Here is an 18,312-nt window from a genome sequence, read left to right as displayed (position 1 = left end):
CAGGGTGAGACTAGATGCTTGTGGGAATTAGTGTCTGAATCTGGTGCAGCAAGACTTTTTAAAGGTATAATTTTGACAATGCCATCCAATATCATCAAGCTGCCCCCTATGCAAGAAAGGGGGCAATAAACCCTTTCCAATTAGTCCTGAAACTATAAAGCATCCTAAGAAACTCCTCACATGGTCTGACTGTGAACTTTCTACAGCATCTGGTTGACCACTATGGAAAAGAGGATTGCTGGACTGGATATGCCAGTGGTCCAATTCAGCAGAAACCCTCATGTTTACATGTTCACTTTAGCAATGAGAACTAGACAATTCTTGAAAAATGAATGCCTGCATTTCACTTATTTCTGTAGTTGGGACTTTGATTGGAAGTCTGCAATATCTGTTATGTATTTTGGTAAGCTGTTTGTTTCATGGCTATGCATTTGGACACCTCTTAAGATACTGTAACCTAATTTTGCATGATGTTTCCTGTGATCAGAGAGCAGATTTTTTGGTATGTATGTTTGGATACAATTGTATGAATCAAGATGGCGGAATGAGCATTTCAAAACGGAACTGACTTTTTTGGTTTCTTAGAATTCCCAAACCATGGCTAATATGAGACTGCTGGTTTGCAAAATTGTGAAAGATGAACACAAAGACACAAATCTAGACATTATTTCAAATGCAGAACCATGCTCTGCTGCTATCAGGGTTACAAAAGACTACTTCGTGAGAAAGGATGGGGATGCCTCTTTTCTTCCTTGACACCATCCCTTATTTTAAAAGACAATCATTTTCATATATGCATGTGAGACACACATTTACAGTAAGGCCATGTGTGCATCATTAAAGGTCTTCAGAACATAATTGACTCCCACTTTAAGGCCGTTTGAAGTACTTAAGCGGGATAAAATGAAAGAAAATAAAAGTGGGATGTTAAGAAACCTCTGGACTGTCTATTATAGATCAACATGAAGAACAGGCAGTGTACATTTTCCAATAATTATTTCAATTTCCTCGTGATTAATGGTGCCTTAAGTTCAATGAAATCACCCTTGATGCTTGTTTGTTTGAATAAAACTTTAACTTAGATAATAGACAGAAAGTATTTTGGATTGTTTAATAAGGATAATGCAAGATAGAAAGGATAACATATGGAGATATACAGACAGAGAGATGTTTCTCAATGTTTGCTGGGAGACCCACCCTGTCACATGTATTTTCCGATGAATCTTATATGTGTACACTCTATTCTGTACACTTACACATAAGATTAAAAAGGAGAGGAACCCAGGTGATTAGTTAGCTAAGAATCTCTGGTATTAAATATGGAGCTCAATTAATTTAAGAAACAACCGAAAGCAATTCTTTTTCACATATGTTTCCCTGAAACCTTTGCTCTTGGAAGATCCATGAAATGAATGTCAACATTATTGACTGGGAATGGGACTTTTGGCAGACGTAGTGCTCTTGCTGACTTTTGGAAAAAGGTTCTTGTTTTTCTAAACAGGACAATGAGAATTAATTTGCCAAGGGATCCAATTATACTACTGTTTGGTTATCTTAAGAATGCTGTTTCTAAGGAACAACAGGAACTGACAGTAAATTTACTGATAGCAGCAAACATTTTAACTGCACAATATTGGAAGAACAATAAGACACAAGGAATTAATAAATGGCTTTACAAGATATGGGATGTTGCCAAAACGATGAAGCTGACTTATTGTATAAAGGTTTTTACGAATGCAGGCAAACTTGGACCATTTCCAAGAAAGATGGAAGCCATTTATTGCATTTTAGGACTCTTAACAGAATGCTAATGTGTTTTAATTCCCCCCACCGTGTTGCAATTTTTGGCTTTTGTACTGAAATTGCCTTGTATTTACCCTCACTTTTTTCCAGAAGTAATAAATAATGAAGCAGCAGCACCTGGAAGAAATCAGTGCCTGTTTACTTTCTTTGCAGTGTGCTTATTTTCATTTTGCCTGCCTTGAAATGGGAATTGCAGTAGCTTTGAAACTGGGCCTGGAAGGCTATAACATTCCACTGCTTCTCCTTGATACCCTCTTAAGTGTCATTCACTAAAATAATAGCATGGGAGATTCGTGCTTCAAAAGCAAACAAAGGACCAAACCAGGCAAGACATTTGTCATGTTGTTTGCTCCTGCACTGCTGGTTTTAAATTAAATAAACAGCTGGTATAGAGTGGGCCTGGCTGGATCAGGACTGTGGTGTAGAAAGAAGGGACATTAAACCCTTTGCCTTCAGCACAGTCTTGATCTGAATCCTCTTCCCCATGCTACTTGTGATGTCTGCTCACCTTTTAACCAGTGGGTGGCGCTGTGGCCAGGTAGCTGGGCCTCAACAGTTTTCTGGCTTAAGGGTGGGGGTATGCCGCCTCCCCCTATGTCACAGCCGGTAGCGTCATCAGTGCTGGGGGACAGCCCCAGCCAATCAGCTGGCAGGGTACGTGTGGCTGCGGGTAATTTAATTGTGGTGCAGCCAGCCAGTACCCTCTTCTTGCCTCTTCGACGAATCACCCTACCCACCCGGTTTTCATGCTTTGCTCTGAAATGACCTTGCTATGGCAATTGTTGGTCACCATCTTGTTGGGGCCGGGTAGGAATTTTTTTCCACTTGGCAAATTGGCACTGGCCATTTGGTTTTCGCCTAACTAGTAACAATCGTCACAACTTTTGTGAGGTTAGGCACTGGATAAGCCTTTGTTTGGTGGGAGGGGAGGTTGTTGCCTTGCCTGCCCCTCCTCAGTAAGGGTATCCTGTTAAAGCCTGGACGTGGGCTAGGGCCATGTCACAGCCCCTACGGGGACCCCTTCGGGTGCTCTTATTAGGTGTAAGTCATAGGGCACCATATCAGTGGTTTGTCCTTCCAAGGACTTCCTGCAGACGGGCAGGAGTCAAGATATAGCCTGGGTTCACCCCAATGCCTAAGCCAAACTGCTCACATCTGTAAATAATAATAATAATAATAATAATAATAATAATAATAATAATAATAATAATTTATTATTTGTACCCCAGCCACTCTGGGCTGCTTCCAACAAAAATTAAAAATACATCAAAATGTCACACATTAAAAACTTCCCTGAACAGGGCTGCCTTCAGATGTCTTATGAATGTTAGGTAGTTATTTATCGCTTTGACATCTGATAGGAGGGCATTCCACAGGGCAGGCGCCACTACCGAGAAGGCCCTCTGCCTGGTTCCCTGTAGCTTTGCTTCACAGTGAGGGAACTGTCAGAAGGCCCTCAGCGCTGGACCTCAGCGTCCGGGCAGAATGATGGTGGTGGAGACACTCCTTCAGGTATACTGGGCTGAGGCCGTTTAGGGTTTTAAAGGTCAACACCAACACTTTGAAATAGAGTTGTGGCCTATTTGAACCCATAAACCAAAATACTCCATGTCAGTGTGTTTTATTGTTCTCCTGAGAACTTTGTGGCTCGGGTGCCTTGGGACAAAATCTCCCACTTGCACCCACTTTCCTCCCATTCCTATTTGCAGGCTTTGAGACAATCCCGATCAAACCCTTCTTCCCAGAACAAACTAAAAAATAAAACATAAATCAACCAACAACTGAAAAGCAAAATACAATTCTCATGTGTAACTTGGCCTTAAGAAGACCTTCTAGCACACTACTGCCAGACTATCATACTGTTATAACACTAAGGCTCTTTACCGCTTTGGCAGGCAGACCTTCCAAGAAGGGTAAACATACGCTGCATTGATGACACACCACGAATGAACTAAAAAATGATTGGATTACATTAGCAAAAGTATATATCCCACTTCCTTAAAAGGCTTTGGAACCACTCAAACAATTTTCACCAACAAGTTATCATTTGAAAGCACTTTGCAGAAATGCATCCCTGTGCTTTTCACTTTAGCAAACCTCGCTCCTGAGCTTACGAATGTGCATTTAAAGATTATCTCATTGCCCCCCAAGGCACCCCAAAATGTGAGGCTCGCTGTGAGATGTGCAGCTGGCTGTCACAATCAATGGCAATCAAGGAGTGTGACACTGAGATGGGTGCCTCCATTACAGGAATAACAAATCCAATGCTGGAAGTGGAGGGTGCGCTGCCACAGTGCCCAGACAAACTGAAAGGATCAATGAAAGTTTTGTCTTATAAAGATTCATTGCTCTGCGTGTGGGTGTGTCTTGGGTCTCATTCCACATCAGGGCTGCTTCATACTTTAGAATCAGGCTGGATCCAGGTTTTTGTGGGCCCCTGGGTTAGAAATGTACAGTTTGCCTCATCTTCCACTTCTCTCTCTCTCTCTCTCCCCACACAGAGACACAGACAGACAGACAGACAGACTGACTGACTGACTGACTGACTGACTGACTGACTACCACTCAAAAACCAGGAAGGTAAGCAGCAGCTAATGATACAGAGCAGTGGGGAGGAAGGTGCCAGCTCTGTCGCCACAGTGACAGCTGAGTTATCCCTGGCAGCTGTAAAGTAGGATGACAACAGCAAACACTGACTCCATGGCCCTGGTGATGTAGGATTGCTTCCATGTGCCAGAGGGGGTAGCAGGGTAATGTTCCAGCACAGTCACAAGACCTTTCCATCTTGCAAGGCTAGGGGTGGAGGGAGAGGTGGAAATTAGCTAAAGGCTGTTGGACTTGTAGAAGTCAGTTGGCCCATAACCTCCTAGACTTGGGCCCAACCATCTGTTGTATGTTGATACTACACTACACTTTGACCAGCACATTATGCACAGCTCCGGCAGAGTCTTCCAGCACAACATCAGTTTTCCTGCTTTCCAGTAGTCATCCTTCTGCAGAGTTCTCTGTTCAGAAAACTGCTCTCCCACTCAGTTCAGTTTAGAATATAAACACACTAGCATAAACACGCTAGCTACATCAGCTTGAAAAGATGCTGGTACATCACGAACTGTTCTGCTATAATAAAGTTATTCTAGTCTTAGCAGTAAACCTTGTAAAGATACAAGTTATCACAACGTACAGTGATAATGTATGAGAATACTTTGTATTCCATTTTCAGAATAGGAGGAAATGGTTGTGACATGTGTCACCCATGAGGTTCATTCGCACCTTTGCTCCTGCCACAGCGTGGTGGCCTCCACACAGTAATGCTAAGGACAGGTGTAGTTTTCTGCAAGCCACTGGGATGTGTCAGTAACAAGTAGCTCTGAACCCTGTGAGCAGGAAAAGCTATTTTGAAACATGATAATCATACAGACATATGATTTATCTCTGCATGGAAAGATGTTGGTTCTATGCAACGCTTGCCGAGGTGTTTCAGAGGTGTGCTAAGAAATCAATATACACCAAGTTCCTTGCACACCATTAGCTTTCATGCAAGTGCTTCCATGTGTGGCTCCAGCAGGAGAAAATCTGTATGAGCAATGGCTGTCATGACAAGGGGAGTGGTGATGATCTGTCCTGCGTGATCAGGTAGGGCCCACTGCCCTACAAGAGACAAATCCTCCCTCCTTCCTCACCAATTCTGATCCAAGAGTTATTCTTCATCTAATTGCACATGCCAAGCAGATTCTGCTAGGACCAGCTCCTGTTTATACTCTTTCAATACATTGTATGTAAAAACAATCTGGGAACTACAGTTCACCCAAAACAGGGTTGAAAGATTACTGAGACTTGAGCATTTCAATCATAGCTGCTGCGCTGGCTCCCAGTTCATTTCCAAGCCAAATTCAAAATTCCAGGTTTTACCTTTAAAGCCCATAACACCTTGGGATCAGGTTACCCTAAAGATTGCCTTATTCCATATATGCAGACCTTCAAATCTACTTCAGAAACCCTGCTCCACATGCCCCATCAAGTGGAGTCAGGCCTTCTTCATAGTGATGGAATAGCATCCTCAGAGAATATCACCTGATGGCATCTCTATGTTCCCTTTTCTTTTCTTTTTTCACCAGCTGAAAATCTTTTCACCCAAGCCTTTTAAGCATCTTTTAATTTGAGCTCCAAACTGGCTTCATTTTCCTACTGCTAAAGAAAAATGTTTTTTAAGCCTGCATTTGACTATTTTTAGTGATGCATTTAATCATGTTGCATCTCAATATTGATTTTATTGTTCTGTAAGCTAGCCAGGCAACATATGCTGATGGGTGTCCATGCATATATGGTAAGTAAACCAGGTCACAGACTTTTCAAGAGCTAAAAGTCATTTAGAGATAGTGAGCTTAGCTGCAAGGGCCAAAACCAGGGCTGTAAATCTACAAGTAGTTGTGACAGGAAAGAACAAGGGCAGGGAAGAATGCCAAGCCCAACAAGCACCTCAGAAATATCTAACCTCAACACTCAGGTGCAATATTCTATTTATATATATTTTTTCCACTGAGTTCTCTGTTTGCTAAGGGATGAAGAGGTGAGCAATTTTCACCAGTCCAAATCCTCTGTGGTGATTTTAGTCTACTGAACAAAAGCAATTATCCTTGCATCAACAGGACCCTAGTGAGAATGATAATGAGACATTTTAGTCCCTGCAGCTAAGCATTTCAAGAGAGGGGCTTGGCCAAGCGCAGGACTCTAATAATCAAAGAAGTCTGTCCCTGGCTTCTGATCCTATGAAAGGCTGGAGATTTTAGTCACAGCAATTCCTTTCATTTCTCTTCCAGGATTCCAGCTGAATCTAAGCTAGACTGTAATACTGGCATAACTGAGACGTGTGCCACTCAGTGACTTAGAATTAAAGACGCTGTTATTAGGCTTGCAGCTTTTTTGTGCATTAGTCATTTGCTCAACAATGGAACAGTGCTGGGATTAGGTGAATTCATGGAGGATAAGGCTACCATTGGCTACTAGTCATTATGGCTATATGCTGGGAGACAACAGCATGGGAAAGCTATTGCCCTCCAGGTCCTGCTTGTAGGCTTCCCAGAAGCATCCAACTGGGCTCTGTGGGAAAGATGAAGTTGAACTTTGGCCTGATCCAGCGGGGCTCTTCTCATGTTCTTAACTGCTTCTGCTGACAGGCATCATGCATTGGCAGTTCTATAAAGTGATACGCAAGTACAGTCTGAGATGGCTGATCTGTACATGTAAAGTGTTTTTGTTGTAGCCACGGAGTGATAAGCATGTACTCACCTGTTGTCCCACACAGGTGTGATGCAAGATGAACCCATGGCTAACTGAACCCAAGGAAGACGATGGTATATGCAAGATTACACTAGGAGGCAGGGCCAGAACAGAGGACTTAACTAAGCTGCCCATGAATATACAGTGGTATGTCTGGTTGTGAACGGGATCCATTCTGGAGCCCCATTCACAACATGAGCAGAACACAACCTGTGTCTGTGCAGGTCGCAATTTGTTGCTTCTGTGCATGCGCATGACGTCATTTTGCGCATCTGCACATGCGCGACCGGTGAAACCCAGAAGTAACCCTTTCTGGTACTTCCGGGTCACCACAGGATGCAACCTGAAAACACACAACCTGAAGCAAACGTAACAAGATGTATGACTGTATCTTCCAGACCTTCATATCTACCAGAAGCACATAGTAGAAACATTAGGCTCTACTAAATCTGATTTGTGCTGATAAGGACTCAGAGGTAGAGCACAACCCAGTGGTAGAGCATCTGCTTTGCATGCAAAAGATCCCAGGTTCTAGGCGCATTTTGCAACAGGGCATTTCATTAGCGCAAGCAGTTTCTGAGCTCTGGGCACAGTTCTGCACCTAAGATTTCAGAATAAAACTGCAGAGTGGAAGGAAAGGAGGACCTTTTTCTGCCTCCCCACTTCCAGCCAGCTACTCTCTGAAGCCTGGAGAAGAGACCCTCTTAAGAATATTAGGGGGGGTGGGCAGGGGGAAGGACATGTGAAAAATGAATGTAAGATTTTAGCTGCAGTTCTTTCATTTTCAGCTTTGTAGTCTTAAAAAAGAGTGTGCCTAGACATTCCGTTCTTGTGCCCATAACCTAGGTTTAAGGTGCCATTTTGCTCCTAGGCTTCATATCTCAGTTTCTAACGCATGTGCTCAGACATAGAGCTTTAAATCAGGGACAATGCCTGGAACAGGCTTCCTCAACCTTGGCCCTCCAGATGTTTTTGGCCTACAACTCCTATAATCCCTAGCTAGCAGGACCAGTGGTCAGGGGTGATGGGAATTGTAGTCTCAAAACATCTGGAGGACTGAGGTTGAGGAAGCCTGGCCTGGAAAGAGGAGGAAAGTGTGGATAAGCCCCTGGTTGGAGCAAATTGTCTGCTTGGAGCTGTCCAATGTGCTGAAACTCCAGCCATATTTGTTACCTTGATGGAATGACTGACTACAGCTGGCTCACGCCCACCCGCCCAGAACTCCTCTTCTTCTGTGGGCTTCTGCACATGATCAGGACAAGACAAGGAAGACTTTTGTACTTGGATTCTCCTGATGTCATGAATAATGTTGTGAATATGTTAGGTCAGGGCCAAAGAACAGTTACATGTAATTCTGTGTTTCTTTCTGAACCTGCATCCTTAGATGCTGCCATCAGAAGGAGGAGGAGGAGGAGTGCCTTAACCCTTTCCTTTCTTGCCATTTGCCCCCTCCAGCTGCTTTCCCACTCATTGATCTCTTTCCTCTCTCACAGACAGAGGGGTTTTTTCAGAAAACAAAAAGCAGAAAGGGAGATGGTTGGGCTCTGACTCCCCATGTGAGCTGCCACTTCTCTTCTACTACTGATGGCAGCCTGAAGGACTGCTTTTCTTTTTAAAGCCAGGAGAAAGAAAGAAATGATGGCATAACTAGATGGTCCTCACCCTACATTCACCTAGATAAAGGCAGAAGCGACTTTGGAAATGCAATGGGAATTATTCAGAGTTTTTCACTCCTGTAGTTGGTGCACAAAGACACACCTGTGCTCATAAATGTGCAAGGATATGCAACGATATGTACTGTTCTTTTAAGTTGACATCTTGACTCATTCTTCACCTATCGTCTGCTTACCATGTGAACCAAAATAAGAGGTAAAGAATTGCAGAAGATGTACAGTATGAGTCAGAAGATTTGACTCAAGTCATGTTGGATGCTCTCAAATAACAGAAAAATCTCTGTAGGAGCTCATGAAAAGCTTGGTTTAGTGGGGAACCAGATGATAAATTTGATTCTGTCTGAAAAATATGTATGAATAATTTGATTGCAAGTAACAGCAAGTATATGCTACTGGGTCTTGAATTACCCATGAACATTCGCAACACAATGTGGCTCTAAAACAAGAACAAGAAGTAAATGTTCCTTGAAATGTATTGCTAAAGATTTATGAAAATTGGGCTGAAGCCCCTACTTGATTGTAACTGGAAAAGCCTCGTGCCGTTTTACAAGCAGGCTGGTACATCCTGACCTGGGATATTGTCTTCCACTCCAGCCACTGTCTAAAAGATGGAATATGCAGCAGAACAAAAACAAGCCCAGAGAGAGGCATAACAGTAAAGAAAAATCTTCTGGAAAAACACAGTGAAAAGTTTAGAGAGAACAGGAATGAATGGAAATGAGGAACCGCATGATGCAAAGCAGAAAGGATGTCCCATGGTAGGAAGCCAGAGGTATCCATGGACCCCTAAATGTCACATACTTAAAGCTGGAAAGTAAATTGTTTTTCCTGTCACTAGGTATGCAAGGATGCATCTGAAAAGCACTTATTTGGGGAATAGTGCATGCTCTTTTGCAGCTGCTGGACTATAAAAAAGAAAGAAAGTCAGAATAGTTTTTCTCAGTTGTGGCCTAGTAACCCTGACCTCACTTCCAAACTCCCAACACCCTCATTTTAGCTATATGTTGCAGTCTACCTGACTTCATAATGTCAGAAATAACACCTGGAGGTAATTCAGATATTAAACACTGTATGTGTGATGCTAGTTAACAGACAACTGAAGCAGGAGTTACTCCGTATCCATTCGGCATTCAGTTTTGCAATGAGGAGGTGGGGGAGCAAAATAAATTTAATACTCTCTCTTTTCTCTATCACTGCAAAATCCTTGAAAGGAAGCCACCTGCTTATTAGGGGTATGATTGTCAAAGAAGATAAACAAATTACTGTCATTATCTGAAACTGTTCCTCATCCCCTCCCTTCACACTTTTTTTAGCTCTCCACCTGTCTTCAAAGTAGCACACATATTAAGAATGACACTTCTGCTCACTGAAGAAAAATTATTTTGGTTCTCGGGAATGGAGTTGGCTGCAGAACTTCATACAGATTTTTGCTGGCAGTGTACCAAGGTTCCCCCATTGTACTTCCTCTTCCAAGGAGGATTCAAAGTAAGGATGGACATGCTATGTATTAACTAAGGGCAGGTAGGGTAAATATGCAGGCTTTCAAGTTTTGCAGAGCTCTTCTTCAGGTGTAAAATGCTTGAAAGCTCACATGTTCCTCCCTGTTCGTAGGGATGCTAAACCATGGTTTAGTAGTGTGAGCTGCACCAACAGGAATTGATTGCAGAGAGCTTCAGAATTGTGCATTCTTGTGGCCTTATCCTCCTGTGGCATGGTAGCAAAGAAGAGTCCAGAACCTCTCACTGCTGATTTTGGTTAACCATGGCTTCCCATGTCATCCAGTCTGAAACTTTAACTATGGTTAGTTTAAAACCATCCTATTTCAATCTCTGATTTCTGAAGCTGGTTTGTTTGAATTAACCATAGGTAATTTTAAATACAGTTCCAAGTCTGGATGGCACAGCAAATGGCAATTAATCAAAAGCAGAAGTGCTTGCTGGGGTTGATGGGAGTTGGAATTCAACATCTGGAAGGAACCCATGTTGGCCTTAGATTTTTTGTTATTTTAAGCACATGTATTCAGAGTTTAAATACAGAAACCCACATTTAACACTGACTTATCTGCTCTGAAGAGCTCAGTTTATACCTAACAACCAACTCATGGTTTTCTTTTCATGAATGTGCCTCCAGCTCAAATATTTTCTCCTCTTCTCTGATTTAACCCATTCCCTCTCCTGGTCTGAACAAACCATAATTATCATTATACTGAAATCAGGCAACTCATGGTTTGCCACCCAAACAATTAAGTTTCCAGATTTGTTTTGGAGACAAACTACAATTTGTACAGACCATAGTTTATTTCAATTGAGCATAATAAATTATATATTGCCTGACCCAGGGAGGGAATTGAAGTATTCAAGGGGAAGTGCAAGAGGAAGGAGGGAGCATGCAAAAATTGAGGGACACTCCTGAAGGCCACAGTCAGGGCCTGCACAAGACATTTTGCTGCCTGAGCTGGAACAGCAAATGGTGATTCCCCACCTTCATTTAGCGAAGAAGCAAAGTACCCAAGGCTGACCATGTTAATTTGGTGTTTGAGGCAGAAAATTCCACAAAAGTCTCCCCTGAGGAGTAAAAAAATATCAAAACAATTAATTAAATAAATAAATATTTGCTGCCCTTTCACAACATCCAAAATCAGCAGCCTGAGGTGGAGGCTTCCTCACTCTGTCTAATGGTAGGACCAGCACCTTCTTTCCCAGTCATGGTCCTGAAGGTTTTTCAGACAGTTGTAGGGACTGAATCTAAGACCTTACATAAACAAACCATGTACTCTACCATTCTCACTAGCAGACACGCTTTCTGCTACCCTGTGTCTTTGGTGAGTTGGCTGAAACCTGTACAAGCAGCCAAATAAAATATTTATCTGGTATTTCTGCCAAAACCCACAATTGATCTCCCAGCATAATTCACCCAAATAGTATGTGGTTCCTGCCACTTTATTTTTTCCAGTAGTTAGTGCCAGGACTCTTGAGTGCTTGAGAGGAGGAGGAGGAGGAGGAGGAGGAGGAGGAGAGGAAGAAGAAAAAGAAGTAGAAGTAGAAGTAGAAGGGTAATCTCCAAATAAGGATCTCACAAAGAGGAAATCCAGGTCTCTATATTCTATTATTAAAAAAAACCCACCCACTCCAAGACTTTTTAACTAAAGAGTTTTTTTCTCATCCAAATTATTAAAAATAGGACAAGAGCACATGAATTCTCATAATAATTGGGTCACCTGGGGTTTACCGGCTTAGTAGACAAAAGCTATAATTATTTAGCCACATCGAGTTTCACTGTCTGTGCTTCTTAATTGAGCTCAGCTCATTAACCAATTTTAGCTAACAACTGATTAATAAAAAGCCGTGGTAGGCTATAACAAATTATCTTCTTTCATGAGTTTTTCTCCCCCACCTCCATACCCCATTCCCTGTACAGATGATCCTGCATTTGAAAAGAAGGTTGAGGATCCTGCTAACTAAATATTATCAAAATGAAATATTCAGTGGTCCTCTTGTTCAATTATTCAAGGCAAGGATAACAATTTTGTTTATCATTAATCCTTTCTTCAGCTGAACAGATGCTTTTCTCTTTGTGTTTTATTGGCAGGCGCAAATTGACACTAACTGGCATGTTTTCATTATGATGCACAGAGATTTCGCCTCAAGACTCCCATGAATATTATATTACTTTCAGCAAAACAGGCCTTCGGAGCCATGAGAAGCCGAAAGCTACAGGTCTCAGAAGCACTTCAGAAAACCTTCAGCAGTAACCTACCACAGCAGCAGCCAGACGCCACACCTCGTTTCACAAGCATCTGATAGCAGCATGCCAAAATATGGTGAACTCAGTGGAGTGAGTCTTTTTCTCCTTTTATTTTTTCTTTCTTTCAAAAGACGGTTGCTCTTTCCAGGGGGCTTGTGCACAAACATCATATTCTCCACTCCCATGAGATACACTTTGATGTATTCTCACTTACCTTGAATTCTAACTACTGACAAGATGTAGGTCTGTACCCACCCTGAGGTAAATGCTGGTACTGCCCCCTCATGCATCAGCCAAATGGTAAAACAGTATGTACACTGAACCATCTTGCTAACATTCTGCTGTGGGCGCCATGTTTGGGGAATGATGAGTGATGTGGTAACTTTCAGGTTCTAAAGATAAAAGGTAAAGGGACCCCTGACCATTAGGTCCAGTCATGACCGACTCTGGGGTTGAGGCACTCATCTCACTTTATTGGCCGAGAGAGCTGGTGTACAGCTTCTGGGTCATGTGGCCAGCATGACTAAGCCGCTTCTGGTGAACCAGAGCAGCACACAGAAACGCTGTTTACCTTCCCGCCAGAGCAGTACCTAATTATCTACTTGCACTTGGACGTGCTTTCAAACTGCTAGGTTGGCAGGAGCAGGGACTGAGCAACGGGAGCTCACCCTGTCACAGGGATTCGAACCGCCGACCTTCTGATCGGCAAGCCCTAGGCTCTGTGGCTTAACCCACAGCGCCACCCGTGTCCCTCATCTAAAGATGACTTAAGCCAATTAAAGAAGAATGGCTACAAAAATTGAGCAAGTACTTGAAACTTGCTAGGTTGACTGAAGCCTTAAGGAACAAGTCAAATAAAATAGTCCAGAAGTAATGGGATTGTCTAAATACCTACCTATCGAGCCAAGGTTCAACAACCAATGTTTGGTTGTGTTTAAAATAAACCTGTAAGTGGGAAAATGTCTCCTTATACCAAGATAAGGAATATATTGAAACACAGAGAAATCGTACTAGGTATAGGAAATGAGCCACTGTGAGGTCAACGGAAGTCAAAATCAAAAACCAAAAGTATAATAGAAAGAGATTCACCCCAGAAGGGTCAGTATTCAGGTAGAGAAGTGACCTTCTGGTATGACTATTATAGCTACCTTGTATTATACTTATGTTTTTTACTGTTTGCATTTGTTCTGTTCTGTTTTGTTTTTCTTTTCTTGTTTCTTTTTTTCTCTTTCTTTCTTTGTGTATTCAGTTGAAATGTTTGTTTCGTTTGTATTTGCATAATAATTCAATTTTTAAAAAATGACTTAAGGTCTTGTCCTACGTCAAAAGGCTCTCAGAGAAGTTCTCTGTGCCGCCACTTCCATCCACAGAGTGAAGCATTGTGGGGTAAGATGGCCCCACTCTAGAGAGCTGTAAGAATACTGCCATCATTTCGCTACAGCACCCAAAACTGTTTGCCAATAAACTTTCAACAATATTTGCTACCACACTAATGTGACCATGCACCCACAGCTGAGTTTGGGGCCATCTCACCCCGACATTGCCTTTCTCTGAGGAAAGATGCTATGGTTTAACATATCTTCCTTCCTCAGAACAATGAATCGTGAGGCTCTGCACCATTGGGGAAGAACCACAGGATTGGGTGAGGAGAAGGCAGCAAAAGGGCACTGTTTGGTGGCACAGCATGTCTCAGTTGGCAAAATGTCTTCAACCAGCTTTGTTGTGCAAATTTCTGTGTGGTGAGGTCTGCATTAATGTCCTAACTACTGCATCAGCATTAGATCCAGGCACAAAATCATAGCTAGTAGTTTTGTGGTAGTGTTAGTGAAAATTGTAAGCAGAACCCCAGGTGTTCTCGCAGCGGAGTATTTATCATACACTCAAGCCATCATACATGTTTAGTTTTCTGCTTTTGTCAGAAGGATGCTAACCAGTTGGGGGAAAGCTTCCAATAAGCAAAAAGATTGAGATCAGAACCGCTATCAAGCTTAAATTCCAGCCATTGGCTGAACATAGACAATATTGTTTGCAGAACAATAGAGAGACATCCCACCACCTACTAGATTATGGCTTTTACAACCAGAAAAATAAGGCTGCTGTTATCCACCCATCTTGAATAAACATATTCTAGGGATGTGGAAACATTCCAACATAGGAGATGGGGGGGGGGGGATTGGTCTATGTGCTTCCCATAGTTTTCTTACTAAAATGTAAAGAAAAAGAAAAAAGAAAGTGAATTTTTCTCAAGTATTTTTTTTTTTAACATGGGGAACGGAGGGGAGCATGGAAGACTCAAGTGTATCATTACACATTGCATTCATAAAGTGGCAATACTTTATAGGAAATTACAAATTAGCTTCTCACCCAAGGATAAGATGATATTTGAATTAACTATCATGCAAATGCAGGGCCTATCTATCAGAACCCACAGTGTTCCCACTTCCAGGAGAATGAAACAGTAATAAATATTGAACAAAGGAAGTTAATCTCGATCCAGTGCTCCTTAATAATTCATAAATATAAAATAAAAGGGCTAGGTCCTTTCATGCTTGTCCAATTTTTCTTACTATTTCTCATTATGTGTATTCTTGCAAAATTGGCTTGTGCTGAAAGTTGCAATCAGTCATGGCTGGGAGCTACCAAAGTTTACTTGGCAAGCAGGGTAGGGCGCCTAAGTTTATTCCCCTTTGGTGGACTGATGGGTCTTGCCTCAATCAGAAACAGACGCCGCATTCTATAGGGAAATGAAACTTCTTATTTGAAAGGATATAGGGCTGCTTGCCCATGGGCAGGATTTGTTTCAAGCCTGCTCAGGTTTATTTCACTGAAAGATGAACACTGTGAGCTTGTAATTATTCAGGTTGTCCAACCATCTCAAGTAGTGATGGCCACCAACTTGGGTGGCTTTAAAAGAGGATTAGGCAACTTCATGAAAGATACAGCTATGTATGGCTACCAACCACCATGGCTATGTTCTGCCTCCACTGTTGGAGGCAATATGCTTCTGAGTACCAGCTGCCAGAGGGAAGAGAGTTGTTGTGCTCAGGTTCTGCTTTTGGTTGGCCACTGCGAGAACAGGATGCTGGTTGAGATGGGCTACTAGCATGCTCCAGCAGGCTCTTCTTATGTTCCTATGCTCTTAACACTATAACCTTCTGATACACTCAACCTGTAGATTCATCTGCCACGATACCAGTACAGTCATACCTCAGGTTGAATGTGCTTCAGGTTGAGCTACCCGGAAGTAACGGAGTGTGTTACTTCCAGGTTTCACAACTCGTGCATGCGCAGACGCTCAAAATGACATCACGTGCATGCGTGGAAGCGGCAAAACATTACCTGTGCAGACGCGCCATCGTGTCTTATGTTCTATTCATGATGCGAACAGGGCCCTGGAACGAATCTCATTCGCACCCCAAGGTACCACTGTATTGTCAGGATGCTGCCAGAGACTCCCAGATGGTTGCCCAGGAAAGTATAAAGACAAGGAAAGGTTTCTTACATTCTTTATTTATTTCAGTCTTTACAGAGAAATGCTATAGAACCCAGCCTCTTAGATAATGGCGTTGTCGTGAGGGAATCTCCACCCCCCCATCTCTCCCACTTCTTCATTTGTTCTTCTCATCATCTCCTCTACAGGTGCTGCTACGTGCCCTCTGTGTTTGAGCTCTTTGCTCTCCTACTTTTAAGGCTTGCTGGGTTCTGGGAGATGGAGGGCCTGAAATACTTTCTAATGACAATGTGTCAGCCAGCTGCTGCTCTGGCTCTTCCATGATTTCACAACTTTCCCCCTCATCTGCTTCTGAGCTGTGACCTCCCTCAAACCCTGTTGTAAATCTATACTGTCTTCCTCTTCCTCCCCCCTGGAAGGGCCAGGATGGGGAGGCAGTCTCTACCATTCCTCCTCTGCCCAGTCCCTGACACGTATTCATCCACCAGTCCAGGCCTTTTGCACACTTCACACAAACAGCCAGCTATCCTTCCCATATTGGAGCATTCACAACCAAGCTACCCAAGTACCCTACCTATGCAGAGCTAAGTAGAGGTGGAACAGATGGACAGAGTAGATGAAAAGGCTACAAGGTCCACACAAACTGGATCTTTTTATAATGCATATGCATTTATTGCAAACAGCTTCATCCCACTTTCTGGGATGCTGCTGAAGCTATTGACTCCTTATTACATTTCGGCTGTTTTCACCCAACTGCACTATGTCCATCTTCTGTCAAAATAAACTTACATGTCATGTGAACTTAGAGCACTGCCCTCACGTGTATCCAAGTGCAGAATTTCATTGTATTACTAAAGAGCACTTAACACCCCAACTATCAGCTACCATTTGAGGCTTAAAAATAACTCGGCATTTCAGTTAAAGTGTTCATCTTTTGGGCAGGGGAGAGAACATGAGGATCCAAAGGCTGCCCACATCACCAATGTCATGAAGTGTGGTGGAATGATGATGCCCTCACTCAGGCAATGCCAAGTAAAGGAGCCTGAATGGGGCATATCTGCACCAAAGCTGGCATTAGCCTGCCATGTCAGTCATGTATAGCAATACTAACTGCACTGTTTCAAGGATGGCTGCGTCAAGGTCGTTCTTGCATCAAACTGAGCCTTGTTATCTGAATGTCGGAACAAAAACCCTTTTTCAATCTTTACAACATTTCATAACACTGTACAGTATGAGTCACCAGGGTCATCTGTAGCCTAGAAAAGCACCTTGGCATTGCTCCTCTTCAATACCAGAGCACAGACTAGCACCATTACATTTGAGTGAATCTTTGTGCCATACACACACAAGTACCAGGTGAAATAACCTTGCCTCTTCTGTCTTCCTTTCCTCCCCACCCCTCCAAATAAAATGTAATCACAAGCTAAATTCCAGGGATGCATAATAATTGGCATTCTCCCTCCCCCTTCAAATACTCAAGGATGTTAGGCTGGAAATGGAAACAATATAAATAGCCCAGGCTTGATGTACAATAGCAATTCAGATGCTTTCTTAGATAGGGAATTGTTCGAAATGCCAGCTGTGCTATTTGCTCAAGCACTGGATGTATCACCTAGAATTTGCAATATGGAATCCCCTTGGATTTACTTCAAACCCATAGCTCCCTTTGTGTCTTGCTAACTTGGGGGCTGGCCATAAATGAGCTGCCCACCACTGGCTCCAAAGTGCAATAATATATATATATTAGCAAGTCAAACACAGAGGGGCTCGTGCTGAGAGTTGTATACAACAATGAAAGGAGACCCTCTGGCTGGTGCTTAGATGGCTTGGGGATTACATGCTGAGAAACATGTGTGAAACAAAAACATTCAAGTCCTCCTGAAGTTTGCAAGAAGTGGGGGTGTTATCATTTCAGGAGGTACTCAGCATCTGGCAGAGTGGGCTTTTTTAAAAATAGCTCTTTCCCCTTTGTTTCAGGCAGAGGGAAGGGAGACTATAATTAAACTGTGGTGGAAGCCATCTCAATTGCCTTACATCGCACTAATGCTTTATGTTACAACCTGCTTTGATTCACTGAGGCCTGGCAATGGCTGGTTTTTTGAACAAAAAAAGTAAACAAAACTGAAGAATGCTTAGCTACTCCAGCTGATTCTCACTATGTTAACACAGAGAAAAGGCAGAGGATACAATCAGATATCGATAAGGAGAGAGACAAGTAAGTGAACAATGGGGTGGACATGCACAATTTTTTTGAAAAATAAGGGTCTGTTTTTTTACAGCACAATTCTATGCACCTCTACTCAGAAGTCCCACTGTAATGTAAATGGGACTGATTCCCTGGTAAGTGGGTATAGTATTGCATGC

General features: G+C 42.6%; 1 protein-coding gene across 15 annotated transcripts in view; it reads right to left on the bottom strand.

Moving 5' to 3' along the window:
- Nucleotides 1-18,312, bottom strand: part of EPHB1 (EPH receptor B1) — a 347,409-nt gene that overhangs the window by 293,965 nt on the left and 35,132 nt on the right. The gene's annotated exons all lie outside the window — the stretch shown is intronic.

This window comes from Podarcis tiliguerta (genome assembly GCF_965153285.1).
Source record: "Podarcis tiliguerta genome assembly, chromosome: 5".
Taxonomy (NCBI): Eukaryota; Metazoa; Chordata; class Lepidosauria; order Squamata; family Lacertidae; genus Podarcis; species Podarcis tiliguerta.
The sequence above is the reverse complement of the archived record's forward strand: the minus strand, read 5'-3'. Positions and strand labels throughout refer to the sequence as shown.